The sequence below is a fragment of the Oreochromis niloticus genome, linkage group LG17 (assembly GCF_001858045.2).
Source record: "Oreochromis niloticus isolate F11D_XX linkage group LG17, O_niloticus_UMD_NMBU, whole genome shotgun sequence".
Taxonomy (NCBI): Eukaryota; Metazoa; Chordata; class Actinopteri; order Cichliformes; family Cichlidae; genus Oreochromis; species Oreochromis niloticus.
The window spans coordinates 9,673,919-9,693,164 of record NC_031981.2 but is presented as its reverse complement, the minus strand read 5'-3'; positions in this window follow the sequence as shown (position 1 = coordinate 9,693,164).

The window sequence follows — 19,246 nt, the reverse complement described above, 5'->3', positions numbered from 1 at the left end:
CCACATCACAACAACAGTCGCCTCAAGGCGCTTTATATTGTACAGTAGATCGTACAATATAAAGCGATAAAAAAAAGTTTTCTAGCAGTTAGACCTTTGTGTAGTCATTAGGTCGAATACTTCATCATTAAAGGAAATGCTACTTTAGCTTTCATGTGGCTTGCCATTCAAGATTTCCTTCACTCTTGTACTTTCCCTCAAGCATTGGTAACTTATGGATGCAATGCAAAAACATTGGCCTCATACATTCTTGTATCCCTCAGGTTGCACTTTGAGAAGCATTTCATTCGTTATAAACAGTTGGAGCATGCTTAAGTTCTGCATCCACTAAGATTGCAAACAGGCTAAATACTACTTCTGATAAATACTTTTATATTTAGCTTTTTAGGTTTGTCCATGGACGTCCTGATGTAGAATGATGTAGTAGAACGTGAGGCAGAGCCCTGAGATATCAGACCTCCAGACTGGATTCAAGAGACATACACTCCCTCTACTTGTGCACTCACATATTTTCACTTCCCATGTGTTTATAAACCACTACTGCATCACAGTAGTGAAGCTGTATCTCCTCTCTCTCATAATGTGTGTCAGAGGGTTCTTCCTGTTAAAAGTGAGTTCTTTCTTCTCACTGTTGTCCAGCGCTCTCCTCATAGGGGACTGTGCAATTGTTGGGTTTTCTCTCAAATATGGTATGGCCTTAACCTTACAATATACAATCCCAATTAAAAAAAAGTTTAAATGCTGTATGAAAGTGTCAATAAAATCTCTTAAACTCATATTCTATTCACAACAAAAGATAGAAACATAACAAATCTTTACACTGAGAAAATGTAATGTAATGCTCAACTTTCCTGGCAGGCAGTGCTGTTGAAATACAGAGATAGATACAGTGTGCTGTTTAATATTGTCTTCCTGAAAAATACAAGGTCTTCCCTCAACAAGATGGAAGGCTGGAAGGGAATATATGTTGCTCTAATACTTGCACACACCTTTCAGCATTGATGGTGCCCTTCCAGATGTGTAAGCTTCAAACTGCATAGACAATAATGCACCCCCTTTTCATTAGAGATGAAGGTCTTTGAATTAAATGCTTAAAACGAGCCAAATGGTCCTTCTCTGGAGGATGTGGCATCCATGTTTTCCAAAAAATGTCCAATATCAAATTATCTGACCACAGAACAATTTTCCACTTTAACTCAGTCCATTTTAAATGAGCTTTGGCCCACAGAAGTTTCTGAATCATGCTCACATGTGGCTTCTTCTTTGCATGACGGAGTTTCAACCTGCACATGTGGATGGCACGGCATCGTATTATGTACTTTAGATAATGAGATATTCAAAGTCGTTACAATTTTGTTCACAGTCTTCAGTGACCTTTGTCAAGAATCTCTGCCTCTCTAAGATGCTCTTTTTTGAAACCCAGTCATGTTTCTGAGCTGTTTCAAATTAACCTAATTAGCTGCAAAATGTTCCTTCAGCTGTTTCGTTTTAGTACCACTTACTTTTATAGCCTTTTGTTGCCTCAGCCTAACTTTCCTGAAACATGTTGCTGCCATCAAATTCAAAATGAGCTAATATTTTTCAGGACACAGTCAAATGTTTCAGGTTAAACAGTTAATATGTTTTCTGTGTTCTATTGTGAATCATTGCATTATATTTTTATATATATATATATTAGACTTTTTGAGGGAATTGTAGTTGTAAAGCCACTTTAGGTGATAGCTGGGAATTGGTGCAGCATAACCACTATTCTGTTTCTTTCAGTTTGCTGATTTACTGAAAATCATTGGGTGTAGTTTTGAGATTGTGCAGAACTAACTGATGAGCTCACTAGTGTCATGAGACTGATACTCAGTGAAACAGGCTAATCCTGATAATCCCAGTGACCCTTTTTCACACGTTTTCCCCCATGAAATTGGGAGGGGTGTGGGGACAGAGAAATCTTGACTCCCCCTTCCATTTAACCTAGAAACCTCTGTGTGGAAATAAACAGGTAACCCCCCGTCATATTATCATTCAAATCACTGTTGTCATCAGTTGCTTCAGATGTAAATACAGCATCAAATGCAGGTCATCGTGTTACTGCAAGTCAGACGGCATCATCATCTTGTTTTAGCAATGGTTTCATGGCTTTGCACTGATCTGACCTCCTGGACCATAATTGCAGAGCAATTCCAACATAACCTATAAATAATTTAAAAGATAATCATTTATTTGCCATATGCTATTTAAAGTAATGGGTACAAATGGGAAAAAGCATTGTAGAGAACATGTGGATTTCTTTAAATAGTACAGATAACTGCATATCCAATGGCTTAAGTAGTCATCTTAAGTTTACAAATGACTGCAGAGTTTCTGCAGGTTGTCATTTGTATCCATACCATCAGGGTAAGGGAGACGTGCTAGAAACTTAATGTATTTATAGATTCCCGATGTCATTTGCATGATATATTACAAGTGATTTATAATGGACTAAAATTAGAAACAGACCAGCTGAACCAAATCTTGCTCCCTAATATAACAACAGATGTTATCATCCTGATGGCATCAGTGGAAAATAAATCTTTCTGTCATCATATACTTAAAGTGGTTTATCATCGCCGTCTTGCATAGCAAAGGAGGGCAATTAAGAGGTCCCCATTTAGCCGAGGTGTGAGGGGAATATATGGATCCGGTTTCTTCTGGCTCACGCTGAGACAGATGGATGGACACAGAACTGACTCTTCACTTTATCAGGAGAGTCTGCGTCAACACAACTCCATATAGTCGTCTACAGCCACAACATGCACACATGGATACACATGTCACATGTATTTTTTTTTTACAAAGAAATAGTGTATACATGTTGCTACATCTATAGATGCACACACATACACCCAAGCTCTCACACACCGAGTCCAATCTGCCTCTTCATTTGCCTGTGATCCGCTAAGTGTTTGCAGCCAACTGTGATTATGCCTATAAAATCCTGAGCTGATTAGCTCACCCATAAGTCTCTTCTTTGACCTCAGCGCTGAGCCTTCAGTCATGAGCCATGTGAAGGACTGGCTGCTTGCCAGATAGCACAATCCTGAAATGATCTCTAATATAAAAGATGGAGATGTCCTCATCCAGATAAAGACAATGAGACATCATTTATCCCTTTCCTAAGTTTAGCTCATGGATAATCGTCATGCTGCAGCTATCAGGATAATTTTAGGTCCAGCCATCTGTTTTCCCATAAGGTCTTCATTATTGAACACTTAAGTAAAATGAGGTTTTTGCAACACATCCTTCTCTTAAATACAGTCATTATTACAAGCAAATATGCAACAATAGTTTTCAGGTACTGAGCGTGAAGTGAACGTTTAATGAGATGAAACTCATCTGATAAACTCCTGCTGGCTGGCCAAGGCTGACAAGATGGATGTGTGCTGCTGTCAGCTGTTGAATATTAGCCTCTGCAAAGGTAGATCTATGCTGTTTCTTCACCAAGGCAGAAACCGAGAACTTGAATCTGACTCTTCCAGGCTGACGTCTGGTTCATTAAAATATAAATTTTAAAATTACATACAGTGTTGTGAAAATGTATCTGAACTGCATATTTGTCACATTTGGATGTTTCAGATCTAAAAGCTGATTATACTATGGGGAAAAGCTGCCCAAACCTAGCAGGCAGTAATAGTAATGATAGACCGAAACCTGTCTGACAAAGTGGAGTAGACTAAAAGAGCTCAAAAAGCAACACATCATTTCACGATTTAAAGAAATTTAAGAACAGATAAGAAACAAAGTCACTGACATCCGTCAGTCTGGAAAAGGTTACAAAGTCATTTCAAAGGCTTTGGGCGCTCCATGGTGAAAGTCATTATCCACATACGGAAAACTTAAATGACTAAAATCAAGAGGGCATCAACAACTCATGCAGGAGGTCACAAAAGAACCCAGAACAACATCTAAGGCCATGTCCACACTAATACATTTTAGTTTGAAAACGCATCTTTGTCTCTCCGTGTTGGCCTTCCGTCCACACTGAGACAGCGTTTTTGGTCAAGGAAAACGCTTTTTGAAAACGCTCTCCAAAGTGGATACATTTGAAAATGCTGTTTTCGCGTTGCAGTGAGGACTGCGAAAACGGAGGCTTTCGAAAACGATGACACATTTTAGTCACATGAGGCAGTCATGTGACCAACTCAACTAAGGTGGCGGACGGCATTGTATAGCAGTTGTTTTGTTTGCTCTCAATTTTGAAAGCCCTATTAAAGATTAATATCAGTTTGTACATGATCCAGATAGCTCCAGATAAAACTCGGCACTTTTCCTCGACAGTTTGCTGCGATGTTTCAAAGAGCCGGAAAGTAAACAAACGGCAGACGGAAATGACACAGGTCGAATCGTCTTATGTTTCACGCATGATCAGGAATGTAAAGTTTTCAGTGTGGATGAAAACAACTAAAAACGATAGTGTGGACGCGGACCGTTTTTAGATGAAAACGCTGTTTTCAAATTTATCCGGATTAGTGTAGGCGTAGCATAAAGAATTGTAGGCCTCACTTGTCTCAGATAGGTCAGAGTTCATGATTCAACAGTAAGAAAGTGACTGGGCCATCAGTTCGTACCCTGAAGCTCAAGTGCACTGGGGTTATGCAGTTGGACAATAATCCAAATTCACCACTAAATAGCTAAAAAAAAAAAAGTATCTTTTCGGAAGTTGGGAATGCTGCCACTCCTAGGAGTGACTCCTTAAAACTTGAAATTTCTGACTTATTTAGTAACGCACCAAAAGTCTGGACTTAAATCCAACTGAGATGCTTTGGCACAACCTTAAACAAGTCAATAATACTTAAACCTCCCTTGGCTAATATTAATATCTGTTTCATGATCTAACCATCTAAGGTTGACAAATATGTAAAAAAAAGAGAAATCAGAAAAGGGCCAAATACTTTTTCACAGGCCTGTAAATGTCAACAACCACAAATACTGAAGTGATTGGCTGAACTGTGTGAAAATGTCTGATATGGTGAGGTGTATGCTAATGGAGTGGGAACTCTTCAAAGTGTATTCCTCTTACAAAGTCTCAGGATTATTCTCTGATTGTGATTGCTCACTATGTTGTCAATGAGCCTGTTCTTAAAAAGTCGTTTAAGAACAGTAAATGTGTGAAGAAACAGTACTTCACACATTGTGGCCAACCCGTTTCACAGTTCAGTCATACAGCTAGCTCTTTGGTATGTAACGAGCACAAACATCTACTCCATTGTTGTGGGATAGAGAGTTTGCTGTAGGAGCAGTAATGGGTGTTTACAACAATTATGCAAAAGAAATTCGCAGGTCAGCCAAGGTAAAAGTCCCTCTACTCCCACCCCACCTTCAGCACACACACACACTCTCGCACGCATAAATAAACATCTTTGTCTCCAGAGTAATTTAGTACCTCTGGCATTACCTGACAAGTAGCTATTATGTGAACAGAGTCACAAATAAGGCAGCTGGAGGTTTGCTATGCCCTGAGAGAAGTCTGTCTATGTACTGTGCTTAGAAAGGGGTAACATAAGTTTCTCTAGATGTAAGTGTATGTATATGTACCTTGGGTGAAAGAAAAAAATTTCAATTCCAGATCAGAGAATTCCAAAAACTTTTGATGACTAAGTGGAAAAGATGAGCACACACGAGCCCTTTTTTATGATTCGTAATCTGTCCTTTCACAGAATAGTGGTTTTTGTTGGGAATGTCACTTTTGTTTATGTCTACATAAACAAAGGAGATGTATAATATGTAATATATAATCTCTCCAGGGTACACTGGAGAGATTATATATTTCATTTCACCCGGAAATGCCTGGAATAACCCATTAAACCTGCTGTCACCAAGAACCAACTTTAGATAAGAAGAAGCTGACGGATGGATGCGTGGATGGATGTGTACGGTGACTGAAACCCAGCTGTATGAGTTTTAGCTTTAGTCTGATTTAGCATGATGTCAAAAAGCCAAGAGTTAAAGACGAGTACACTCTCTGTCTTGTTCTGTGGTTCCATGTTATTGTATGACAGGAAGTCTGGATGAATGAAAAGTGTCCTTGTGAATTCTTTTATTGTTATTTGAGGGCCACCACTGGCCCGTGGGACACAGTTTGAGAACCCATCTTTTAGATTAAACTGAGTGGAAACATAAAGGCGCATTGTTGGTAATGCAGCAGAATCTTGAAGGTTTAAGGTTATGTTGACAGTACACTGATAAACTGTTTGCAGTAAAAGCCAAATCCACATTACCTGGATTCAGAAAAAGATATCTTCCAGGGCGCAATGAAGCTTTAAAAACAACACCTGTCATTAAAAGTATGAAGCTGATAGGCGAAGAAGACAAAGTACAACACTAGCATTTATTAGGAGTTATAATTTGAGCCAGTGTATGAAAAATATTCCCCAATTTTACATTTTTATCTCCCTCTTTAGTCTCTACTAGCTTCTTAAGAATTTGCCTGACTTCCGCTGGGTTATTTAGCTATTAACTAACTTGATCCATCTTATCCTTATCGGATGGTGGTGGGTTGGCAGTGTTTTCTGGCCAAAGACTTATGCAATTGGAAATTTAACAAAGGAAAGTTAGCATTGTGTAAGTGTGCAACTTTAAGGCCAAGCCTTTTTGCAATCCTCACCCAAAAATCACATCAACATCTCTCCTCCAGTCTATACAACAGGATAAATACAGGTCTCAAAGCCAAGGATGGAAGAATGACTTGCTTGTGAAGGCTGAAGGGCACAATGGGGACTTGTGGCTGCATATTCGAACCTGTCATTATGCTAGCAGTGGATAAAGCAGACTCAGTGAGAGTAAACATCACTTATGATGAATTGCTCAGAAAGACACAGAGAGATCTTGCCAGAAGATTAATCTGAAAAAGAATTATATATTAGGCATGGTAATTTACACAATGTGTAAATAGTTTTTCATGCTCTAGAGCATCAAATTGAAGATTCATGAAGAATAAATACTTCACAATGATGTTATCTCACTACGTTAAACTGTTGAGGCTACCTGTGACCAAGTGTTTCTCCAACAATAATGCCTCTGTCTCCTCGAGGTAGAGCAAAAACACAGACACTCTATAATCATGTGAAGATTAGGCTTTAAAGGGGCATAAACAAACCCAGACAGTGACAGCTTGCCCGAATGTGGGAAAGTCGACTGAAACAAAACCCCACAGCCACGATGACACACAGCCTGACAGAAAGAGGCAATCCACCCAAACAGCTCAAAATGCGACTGTGACGAGGGCATATGGCGGTAACTGACAGCAGGGAAGAGAAAGCCAAAGTTACTCATGACCCTTAGGAGTCCTGTGAGTCAGTAACTTGAGCAAACTAAGTGCATCATGTTTCAAAAAGTTGGATATTCAAACGGATCTTCATCATGTGTTCATGTGGACTGCGCTGATCTTGTGAGTTATGCTGAGAGAACTCGTCGACCTTGTGGGGATTTTTTTTACAACATTGTCAGTGGTGACGATGCCCCCCTTCTCCCCCATACATCCCTCCCCTCCCCACTGCTAATAATGAAGAGGTGTAAGCCTCTACCTACCAGCCAGAAGCACAGCTGTAGGTGGTCCCTAAAATATATCTAACTCCACCACTTTGGGAAGCGACCCCTGAGTGGGCATTTCACTCTATTCGGTCTCAGATCAGGAGGAGCTAATTGTCACCTCAGGCACTTCACACTTGACTGTAAACCACCTCAGTGCAAACTGAAGGTCATTGCTCAATTAAGCCGACTAAACCACATCATCTGCCAAAAGCTGAGGTGAGATCCTAAAACCTCTGAACCCAACACCTTCCACGCCTTGGTTACGCCTAGAAATTCTGTCCATAAAAACTATGAATAAAATCAGTGACAAAGAGCAGCCTTAGTGGAGGCCAACACCCACCAAGAATTAGTCTGTTTTATGACTGGCACTACAGTGAAGGGATAACTGGAACGGATAAAAACTGTCCTAAAACCGTGATTACTTCAAAGGTTTGCTGATGACATATAATCTGGATATTCTTATGTTTGGGAAAGATTCTGGATTAAATGGGTTACAGGCTGCTGGGGGAAACAAAACACTGACACACAGTAGGAAGTTTTAAAAGATTTATGGAATTTTTAATGGATAATATTGTGTTGAATTTTCATTAAAGTAACTGAAGAAGTAAAAGAAACAAATCCCGTACTCACGTGTATAATCAGATGTAATAAGTGGTTTTAAAGAGGAAAAACATGAGGAGACAGGAGGTTTTCCGTGCAGAGAACATCAACAGGAAAAGTAGGTGGTCTGTATTGTCATTGTGTGATCCAATGTTTTGCATTAAAAGTGCTCTATTAAAACCCTATGATAAGTCATGATGAGCTAGGAATGTGATCTGTCAGGCCTTGCTTTGTAAGGAGCGGACGTTAAGTTGGTGACAATGGATGAATTATTATGCTGCACTTCAAACAGTATCATCTTCTTTTGTTTTATTCACCTCCTGACAGGCTGGGCTGAGAAAAACAGCCAGGCCTGTCAGAACATGTACTCTGAACATTCCAGGGTCATCAAAAGCCATGATATTGTTCATCCATCGGCAAAACAAAACATCCAGACTGACAGTATGCCATGAAAATTCTGATGTTGATGAAGAAGAGATAAAAAACCTCTTTATGTCTATTATTTGCACATTATCTCATCGGTCCTTTCTGTCATAAATGAATATTTAATATTCACTGAAGCTTTTGTAGTATTTTGCCTCATTTTGGAGTCTTTTTTTCTGTAAACCTCCGTACCGTTCATGTCTTTTCTTTTTATCGTGACCACATGTTCCCAGAGATCCTGGGCATCCAAAGCATGTGTATTATTTGATTAACCTCACATCCTTAAAATTCAGTTAGTCAGTCAGTTTATAAATGTCATTTTATGCTTTCCCCACTCCAAAATGTTTAGGCACAATTGTGAGCAACCCAAAACCTAATGCATTTTGCCTGGTGATAAAATTAGTAAATATCATCACAAACTCACTACAGTGAGAGTTAGAAGCAAATGTTTAAATGTCTCAGATATGCAAAAATGATCATCAATGTATGTTAACCTCTGCAGAATTCATGTAACTATGAGGTCTTTGCTTAAATCAAATCAAACATAATTCAAATCATATCATAAAGCAAATTTAGAGTGAAATGAAGCATATCCCCAACGCTAATCTTAAAATAAATACAGCAGTATAGATACAAGGAATCAAAGTTGCTCCACACTCCACATGACAAGCCCCTGGCCAGTGGCCAGCTTCTTCTATCTTGACTTGAGATACAAGAGATTTCTGATCCAGCAGTTACAGTACAGTACATTGCACCATGACCTGACAAATATTCACACTGCAGCAAAATCCTCCCTCTGTAGACGTATTCTTTACGTCTCAGCACCCATCCAGCGTCTTCCCCTTATCCCTTCCCCGAGGCGCGGTGCTGTTTTATGAATGAGCTGTTATGCAAGAAAAAGTGACCTGAATACAGACAGACAAAGAGGAGGGAGGGGGAGAGGAAGGGAAGGGAAGCAGGACTAAAAGTGCTGCGTGGCTGCATTTCAGGTGACATCACTCTGTTACAAAGAGAAAATACCAAATCATATGATTCATTACAGCTGTAATTGTTAGTACTATTCGGGCACTGTTATAAGTACGTGTTTCACCGGCTGGCATAATCCTGCTAAAACTGGAGATTTACTGACGCTTATCAAGACGTTTAAGGTATAATCATCACAGTGACCTGATAAAAACCAGCACAGATTTCTGTGGTTATCACTAGATTTCTGCCAGGATGCAGTGACACCGGGCTTGGGTCCATGCATCTATTAGTCAAAGGGCAGCAGTTGCTCTTTAAATACAGTTTTTCATTGTAAATCAAAATTAGTGAGAACATGATATTTTTTCCTTGAGAAGATAAAGATTTGTTTGTGAATATGTGGAAATAGATGAGAAGTCCAACCATCCTTTTCTGAACCGCTTATCCAGTTCAGGGTCATGGGATCGCAGGGGCCCATTGAGTCAGAAGGCAAAAGGTGGGGCGCACCCAGGCCATGTTATCAGTCTATTGCAGAACTAAGATGAAATGCTTTGCTCCAAAATCTTCCAAAATGAGTATTTGCTTACAACAACTTAGATCCCTGTGGATTTTAGGATTACCAAGAAGACAATAAAGCTTCCAGCTTCAGGTTCACAGACATATATCAAAAAACATCCTGCATGGCAGCAGCCTCACCAAAGCTGACAAAAAAAGCCCTTCAGTGTGTATTAGAAACAGCACAGGGCATTATTGTCACAGAAATGCCATCACAAGTGCGTCCTCAAAGCACTCTCTGCATGATGAGGACAGAGGACATCATAAAAGACATTCCACACCCTGGACACCATCTGTTTGAGCTCCAGGTCAATCCTCACATGCACAACCGGGCCGGGAAAAAAACTCTCCAAATTCTGCAGCATGATTGAACTCTGAGTCTCCTCTATCTGACACACTTATGTTTTGCTATCATTGGAGTGTGTCCAACTTTTACTCTTTGTCATGCTTATGTGTACAATGTGATCCCAGCTCAAATACACTTGATACTTTTCTACATCCTGAAGAGCTTAGTTGCATTCCTCTTTTTCAATAGCCGTACTTATACTTAAAAAAAAACACTTGATTTGATTTATACCTCTGTATCATTGGTCTCTTTCTTGTCATGTCTTGTTCCTGACTTATTTCTTTATTGAAATATGCACTAAAAGTGAGGATGACACAGCTGGCTCTTGTATCTTAGTAAACAGAGACCTGCTTTTTCTAACTTCAGTGCTTTTGCACTCACTGCTCTCCCACCCATCCCTCTTAACTTATCTCTGATGATTACGAGAGTTCTGGGTTGAGTCACTTCTGCACTTAACCTTCTCTAAAAGTGACAAACACATTTTACTATCAGAGCCGAAATATTAACTTAAAAAGTGATTAGTTGAGAAAATGACGGAAACATGTTTGATTATCAAATATTTCTACAATTTTCTTCTTAGTGAAAACGCCACAGATTCTCACATTTCACTGTGAATATGTGGATTTTTTTTCTATTTGGTTTTGATTTTTGTTTTTATATATTTATTGTTGTTGAACCATTTATTGGATGGACTGAAATAGAATGCCATAAAGGCCAGGTACCTGTGGTTACCAATGTTATGCTAAAATTTTCCTAAGTTATAAACATGGCAAACAATATAGCTGCTAAATTATTCGCATGTGTCTGTGCCTCACAGACACACTAGCACTGCTGTAGACCATAGACTGATAACAAAACATAGATACGGCCACCAAGACATCACCCAGTGGTTTGTGGACTACTTATCAGAAACATCCAGTTGGCATTTTTGTAGTAGCCATTAGGCCATTTACTGAAACACTAGAGCAGCACAACTGCATGGTCATATGATAATAATTAGCCAGACATGAATCATACTGCTTTTTTGTCGATTTTAATCTACATGGGATCATAAATTAGAAAACTAAAATCATGTAGGGTTAAAGAATATTAGAAATTGGAGATCATGAACTCATTACCTTCACCAAAGAGGTTATGTGATCAATTCTGTTAGTCTGCCTGTTAGCAGGATTACATAAAATGTTATGCAGCGATTTCCAAGAGCATGTTCCCAGACCTTGGGGTCGGCTCACTTTAAGAAGGGATCATGCTTTTGGAGTCAGTGCAGGTCTGGATTCAGGAATTTTTGAATCATAACTTCCCAAATACATACTGAATTAGAATATGTAAAACTGGGAGACGTGCTCTTCTCAAGAAAATATCTAACACATTTGGATCAAGCTATAATTCTGTATCCAGGCACTTGTTTCATTTTTTGGCCAAGCGCTATGCATTCTCGGACTCGGAAGAATAACTCAGATGAATAACCCAGACGAGTGACAACTGTTAATTGATGTTGAAGCAATAAGCCAGGACATAGGGGAAGGCCTCACTGAGGGTCAGCAGCAGCTCCCAGTCGATGACTAACAAAGAAAAGGGACCGGGAGCGTGGGGCATCGAAACAAGAGCAAATGGGTGTGTGCACTGATAGACGTATAATTGGAAGAAGAATATTTGACATGTGGTTCAGCTCCTGATATTCACATATAGTATTATTATATATTAGTTGCAGTAGGACTTCTTCCTCTCAGATGTTGCATATTGAAGATACTTCAGCTTTATGGTTACTTTTACATCCATCTTTTATATACAGTCTATGCTGCAGTATCCCTTTTTAGTTCTTTCGTTAACATTTTACAGCTTAATCTGGAAGAAAAATCTGGATTAATCTGTACAGTAAAAATTGATTTTTAGGTTAGAAATTTAGAATATCACTCCTTATCTCTTTCTACAAGATGGTCAAAGGTCATAGGTCAGTATCTCAGGTATGCAGGAGCATACAGATAGCTGATAAAATGCAGGCAGGTTGAACGTTTCGTCCACTGACTGAGATTTGAGCAGTACAATGGGGACACGGAGGAGGATCAGTCTTATTGATCCTGAAAGGGTGAAACATGGAAAATCACTACAGCTCAATTTGTCAAAACAAACATTGTGACTGCTAAAACCTCACTGTCAGCACTGTCTGGCAGGTTATCGATCAGCACTGTCACCACAAGCATGACTCCCTCTGATACAGTAACACGTTATCTTTTAGCACACAGTTGTAGGTTTGTTTACCAGTCTGGGTGGAGGTTACCCTGCCCAGGCCCCATGAAGAAATTCAGTGAATGGAAGCTATTAATTATTTACATTTAGCACTGCTGAGTTGGACTACCAAGCCCCTTCTGATTCTATCTATAGTCTATGGGTGGGTGTGTCTGTTTATTATCTGATGAGACAAATTAATTGAACTGGCACAATTTCAGGGTTGAACTGTTTTGTTCCATTAACCTCAGCTCCAGCCGCAGGGATCTGTGTGTGTTGGAAATGATGAGAAGTTAAACAAGTTCAGGCTCATTTCTGAGCCATGCTCTCCTGTGCCAGTGTCCATGCTGGCATAAAGGCTGGCATAAATGTTTTTACTATTAGTTAAAGTATAATGGTGTTACAGGTCACACAATATTTCACAGCCACTACTGCTAAGTCAAAATGGCATCAATGCACTGGTATCTTGGTTAAATTCAGCGCAAGGCTGTCTTACATTTTGGAGCCTCAGCAATCATTTCAAGACACACACACACACACTTCACTCTTTCTCTGCAGTAGCTGTTACACGTAGAGAAGTGGAAGGATGGCCTGCGACAGCCTTGTGAGTTATGGATGAAAATTCCACAGGAATAGAAAAGCAATCCGTGCCACTACCTCACACAAACACGCAAAGACTCATGGCTGCAGATATGAGAACATGCACTAGCTCTTTTTTACTTAAGTCAGCCATTGAGATGATCTGTTTTATGGTGTGCTCTTTGCACCAGTACAGCTAAATGGTGATATGAATGCATTTGGGTTAACAATTTCTTGAATGATGTGACAGAAAATGTGATGTACACTGTGACAAATAGTGGTTAAAGGTCAAATTTGTGCAGTAATGCACTCTTTTGTGAATATAGTGTGTCTCGATGTGTTGTCATAATTTAAGGAGGTCGAAGTAAATTCAGAGTACATGAGCTCAGACATGAAAATGCAGCATGAGGACTGATGCTTAGGTATAAGTCTATAGTTCCTTAATACATTTTACATTAATAAACTATTGGGACTGGAATGTACTGTAAAATTTACATTCATTGCATACAGTGGATACTGTAATATATTTTACTGTAACTGTTTAGATTACAGTGAGTAGACTTCCCAGCTGCCAGGACTTTGCCATAATTTATGCATAATTTATGCATAAAATAAATTACAGTAGCTGTTCATGTACTTTGTTAGGTACAGCTGTGCAAATGTCTAATCAGCCAATCAAATGAGAGCAACTCAATGTTTTTAGGCAAGCAGACATGGGCCAGATGATGTGCGGAAATTCAAAGTGAGCATCATCATGGAAATGAACGGTGATTTCAGTGACTTTCAAGGTATAGAGGTTGTTGGTTCTAGACTAGTTGGATCGAATATTTCAGAAACTGCTGATCTTCTAAGATTTCACCCCAGAACCATCTCTAAAGTTTACAGAGAATAGCCTGAAAATAAGATAATATCCAGTGAGCAGCACGTCTTTGGCTGAAGATGCCTTGTTGATGCCAGTCAACGGTCAGACGAGAATGGCCAGGCCGCTTCGGCCTGAGGAAGGAAGACAACTGTAACTCAAATAAACAACTCTCAACACACTGAAGCAAATGGGCTACAGCACATGACCATAGTGAGTACCACTACCATCAGCTAAGAATAGGAAACTTAGCTGCAATTTGCAATGAATCACCAACATTTCGATGGCAAAAGATTGGAAAAGACTGCCTGGTCTGATGAGTCGTGATTTCTGTTGCAATATTCCAGTGGTAGAGCCAAAATTTAGTGTAAACAACATTGCCTTGTTTGAATGCTTCATGCTGGTGGTGGCAGTGTAATGGCATGGGGAAATCTGGGCACACCTTGGGTCTCTTAGTACCAACTGAGTGTTGTTTAAAAGCCACAATGTACCCGAGTATTGTAGCTGACCATGTCCATGCCTTTAGGACCACAGGGAATCCATTGTGTGATGGCTGCTTCCAGCAGGATAACACACCATGTCGCAAAGCTCAAATCATCTCAAACTGGTTTATTGAACATGACAATGAGTTCACTGTACTCAAATGGCCTCCACAGTCAGATCTGGGATTTGGGAAGTGGTGGAACAAGCTATCCTCATTATGGCTGTGCAGCTGACAAATATGCAATCACGTCAATATGGATCAAAGTCAATGAGGAATGTTTCCAGCACCCTTTTGAATCTATGGCATTACGAATTCAGCCAATTCTGAAAGCAAAAGTTGTAACCAAAACAGTGTAGATATACAAATCTACTAACTGTGGGAGAGATAATACTGACTTTTAAAGAACATATGCATTTATAACTTGGTGGTCTCGTGTTTGTAAATGTCTAATCTGAATATCTTGTTCATGTGTGATGTAAAGTAATGTTGTGTCATGTCATTACTTTGGACCCACTTATGCTAAATTATTCAGAGCAGCCCACCCTGTCCTGAAAATGAAAACCTGCTAATATGCCCAGCTGAAACGTGGGTTGATGCAAAAATGAAAAGAACCCACGAAGCAGCTTCAGGTTCAAAAGGTTAAGGATTTATAAAACCCAATTATTCAAAAGTGGTTTAAAAAAAATGCCAAGTCCTAATTTGTATTCACAACAAGCTCCTCTAATCACTGCGTTCATTAATATTCCACTGCAGCTGTCTTGTATAACATCTCCTTTACCTAAAGCTTCTGGTTGGTTTTTGGGTACCTGCAGTGGCCAAAAGGAGGGATTCCCTTTTGGGTAGCTGACGTTTGTTTTTCACGCATGGAGGATAACAAGAACAGTTATATAACTTCAGGAGGGTTCAGGTTAGATGACTCTGACTGCAGTCTCCCTATACTTCATTTGCAGTGAGATAGAGAGGAGGCATGGGGAATCGGGAAACCAGAGGAGGGAAGATGTAGGATGAAATGAGGGGAAAAAAAGGAAAAGGGAAGGAAGAGGAGGGGAAAAGATAAAAGGGGAGCGGTGAAGAGGATAGGCAGAATAAAAGTGGAGAATGAGAGAAAGTTGGAGAAGGAAGACACTGGGAAATGAGAAGAGAAAGGGAAGGAGTAAAAGAGAGAAAAAAAGTTGAAAAAAACAAAATAAAGGGAGAGAAGGGAAGACTCGAGGACAGGAAAGGGCAAAGAAAAAACAGGAAGAAAAGCAGAAGGAGGATGAAATGCAAGTATTTACACAGTGTGGAAATATGAGGAAGAAATGGAAAAGTAAACAGAAAAAATAAAAGAGTGAGTGATTTCAAAGAAGACCAGCAAATTCACCACCTAGAAAACTGAACCATATCCTCCGACTACTGACCGACACGGGGTTTGCGTTTCAAGTTTGTGGTGATTCCGATTATAAGCAACAGTCAAAACAGGATGTCTGCCATCACCTGTTGGTTCAACATCACCAGCATGTGACCGGAATGTTTTCACCTGCAGTCAGCAATCCCCATGAGACATGATCCGGTGTGTCACAGGAGCAGGGCTATGTTTAGGATTTTAGCTCCATGTCCTCTAAAGCAGCAATCACTGTAGACGTAACTGTAGTATTGTCACATGCTTATATCTGTACACTGTACTTAGCGCCAGAATAATGGCCTTTTGTAGTATAGTTGTACAAAAGATTGTAGCCCCAAAGTGCAAAACAACAAAACCAAAAACCAAACAAAAAAGACAAAACATGACATTTTGCACAACACAATATTAAAATACCCAACAAACATGTTTGCTGGGCTCATTTTTCCTCCCATAACAATTATTAGCGGCTTGGTTGGTCTTGGACTAAAAATGGACACCATTATCTAAATCCAAGAGCCCGCTGAAGTTTATTCTGCACTGATTTTTAAAATATTTTATCCATACATTATACTCACTACTAATTATGAGGTATCTGTGTGATGCACCTCCAGAATTTACAGATGCATCTTGCTAAGCAAACATGCTAGCATTGGCAGCTAACATAGCTTTCCATTGACAACCCAAAAATGGCTATGTTCGTCTTTAATAAACTCACCAGCCACTTTATTAGGTACACACATTTACCTGTTCATTAACTCAAATATTTAATGAGCCAGTCACATGGTAGAAACTCCATGGCATGTAGATATGGTCAAGACAGCCTGCTGAAGATCAAACTGAGGACTAGAATGTGGAAGAAGTGACTTTGAATTCAGTAAGGCTGCCGCTGCCAGACTGGCTTGAATGAATTTCATATTTTACTGCAAAGCTTCCCGGGATTTATCCACAAGATCATATCTCTGGTTTACAGAGAATGATCTGAAAAAGAGAAAAGATCATTGAGCAGTAGTTCTTTGGGTAAAAATGTCTTGTCGATGCCCAAAGAGAAAAGGCAGACTGCTTTAACCGTGATAAGAAGACAACAGTGAGTCAAATAATCACTACAAATCACACCAATATATTTAAAAATGCAAATATAACCATTTTTAATAGAGTATGCTGAAGCTCACTTTTTCTGGAGACATGCCTACAATTTTGCATTTGTGATCTCTGCAGGGAAAACATGGCGTAGATAAACCTTCTAAATCAGGGAAACTCATTTTCAACCGTATGTTTCAGTTTTTCTACATAATAAAGAAATCAGAGAAATCTGTCAGCATGACTCTCTGGGTTTATATAGTGAGAAATGAACTTGTAGAATTACAGAAATCTATAACTTAATCACTGTAGGAAAGGCTGGAAAACATATGAAAATACCATTAAAAGTCCAAAATTTATGTCCTCCTTCACCTTTTCCAAAGCCATCCAGTGGGCTGGAATGGAGCCTATCCAGCGCTGGAACTTATGTTTGACACCCATGTTTTAAATGTTCTTTAGAGATGATTTGCAAAGCTAATATTTATTGTATTCTCATAAGTAGTAAAGTCTTTCAATATGCCCTATAAAGCTAGCTCCAACAAACCATAAAATGTGTTCCCAAGTAATACTATGTCATATGTGAGGGGATGATTAACCATGTCTCAGAGCAGTAAACCAGAGAAGGACCCAAATTCTTAAAATCATAATCAACCAAAATTATATATATATTTATAAGAACGTGTAATGCTTTTGACGCCGGCATGTTTGAACTCATATGTAAATGTGAGGCATGTGACAAGTTATAATGGTTAAGACTTTGAAATCTGACTCCGAGCAGAGATTTTCTGAGGATGACCGCTGCAACAACAAACCCTTCCCTTCCCCAAGACAAATGACTCTGTAACTGGTTAATGTTTTGCAGAAGCTACAGATAGCAAGAGGGGATCGTTTACTGCACATTCATTCAGAGAATGGCTACATACCCGCCTGAATGACTCACAGTTGTCATATAAACCAAGCCATGGAGTCATAAAACATTGTGAAACATTTTTTACAGGTGAGGAAACACAAGGCCTTCAAGACAGGTGACTCCTGCAGGGAGTTAAGAGAAACTACTTAATCCATTCCATCAGGAATTCAGATGTTTAAAATACCTGGTAAGATGTGACCAAACTGGAAAGAACACAAATCTTGAGGAAGAACGTCTTTGCTAGTAGCGCCATCTGGTGACAATGGTGATAATATATGGCTGGCTAATACAGCCACAATAAATTTAAATATAATGAATTTAAAAGATTTTCTAGGCTTTATAAGATGCAATAACCTTTGGATTATGTATACAAACTATATGCCCACCTATTTATCACAAATCAACCAATCACATGGCAGTAATTCAGTTAATTTAGACATAACTGCTCAAAATGCACATCAGAATGAGGAAGAAAGGTCATGTGTCCTGGTGTGACAATTTCAGAAACCGGTTGTCTTAAACTGGGACTATTTTCCCCCCACACAATCCATCTCTAAGGTTTACAGAGAAGGTTCTGAAAAAGAGAAAATATCCAGTTACAGTAACAATAACTCGAGCAGCCATTAATTACTTTATTAATTTTCAACACATCAAACCTGAAACAGATGGGCTAAAACAGCAGACCACCACTCTGGGTGCCACTTCTGTCTGCTAAGGACATGTAACTAAGGGTACAGTTTGCATAGATTCACCAAAAGTGGACAACAGAAGAGTGGAAAATGTTGGGATCTTGATTCAGGGGTTGAAATTTGGTGTAAACAAACTGAAAAGAGGTCCTTTTATGTTAGCCCCTAATAACCAAGTACCATCAGATGCATCGTCAGTCCAGACGACTTTACTTTTTTTGGTTCAAAATATGAATCTGTGAAGAAAAGAGAGTAGTAAATTTCTCTTTCCATAGCAATACTAACAACTATAAATGGCTACCAGCTGGTGAGACCGCAGCACTTGTGCAACAGTTTAAAAAATTTTAAACTGTTGCACAATTTTTTTTAAAATTTTGCAATATTTAACTAATACAATGTAACGTGCTGAGGGACAGGGTCGTTCCTCACAGGGTTTCTGACTCAGTATTTCTGGGTGTGCCCACAGTGAAATGGTTTTGTGGATGTGCATACTTCCCCCGAGTTATGAGTAAGAGTAAAGAGTTCACTTTGTGCGAGTCAGCATGGTTAAATCTGTGGTTGTCTCCCTCCGCTGGACATGAATGGTCCTTCTGC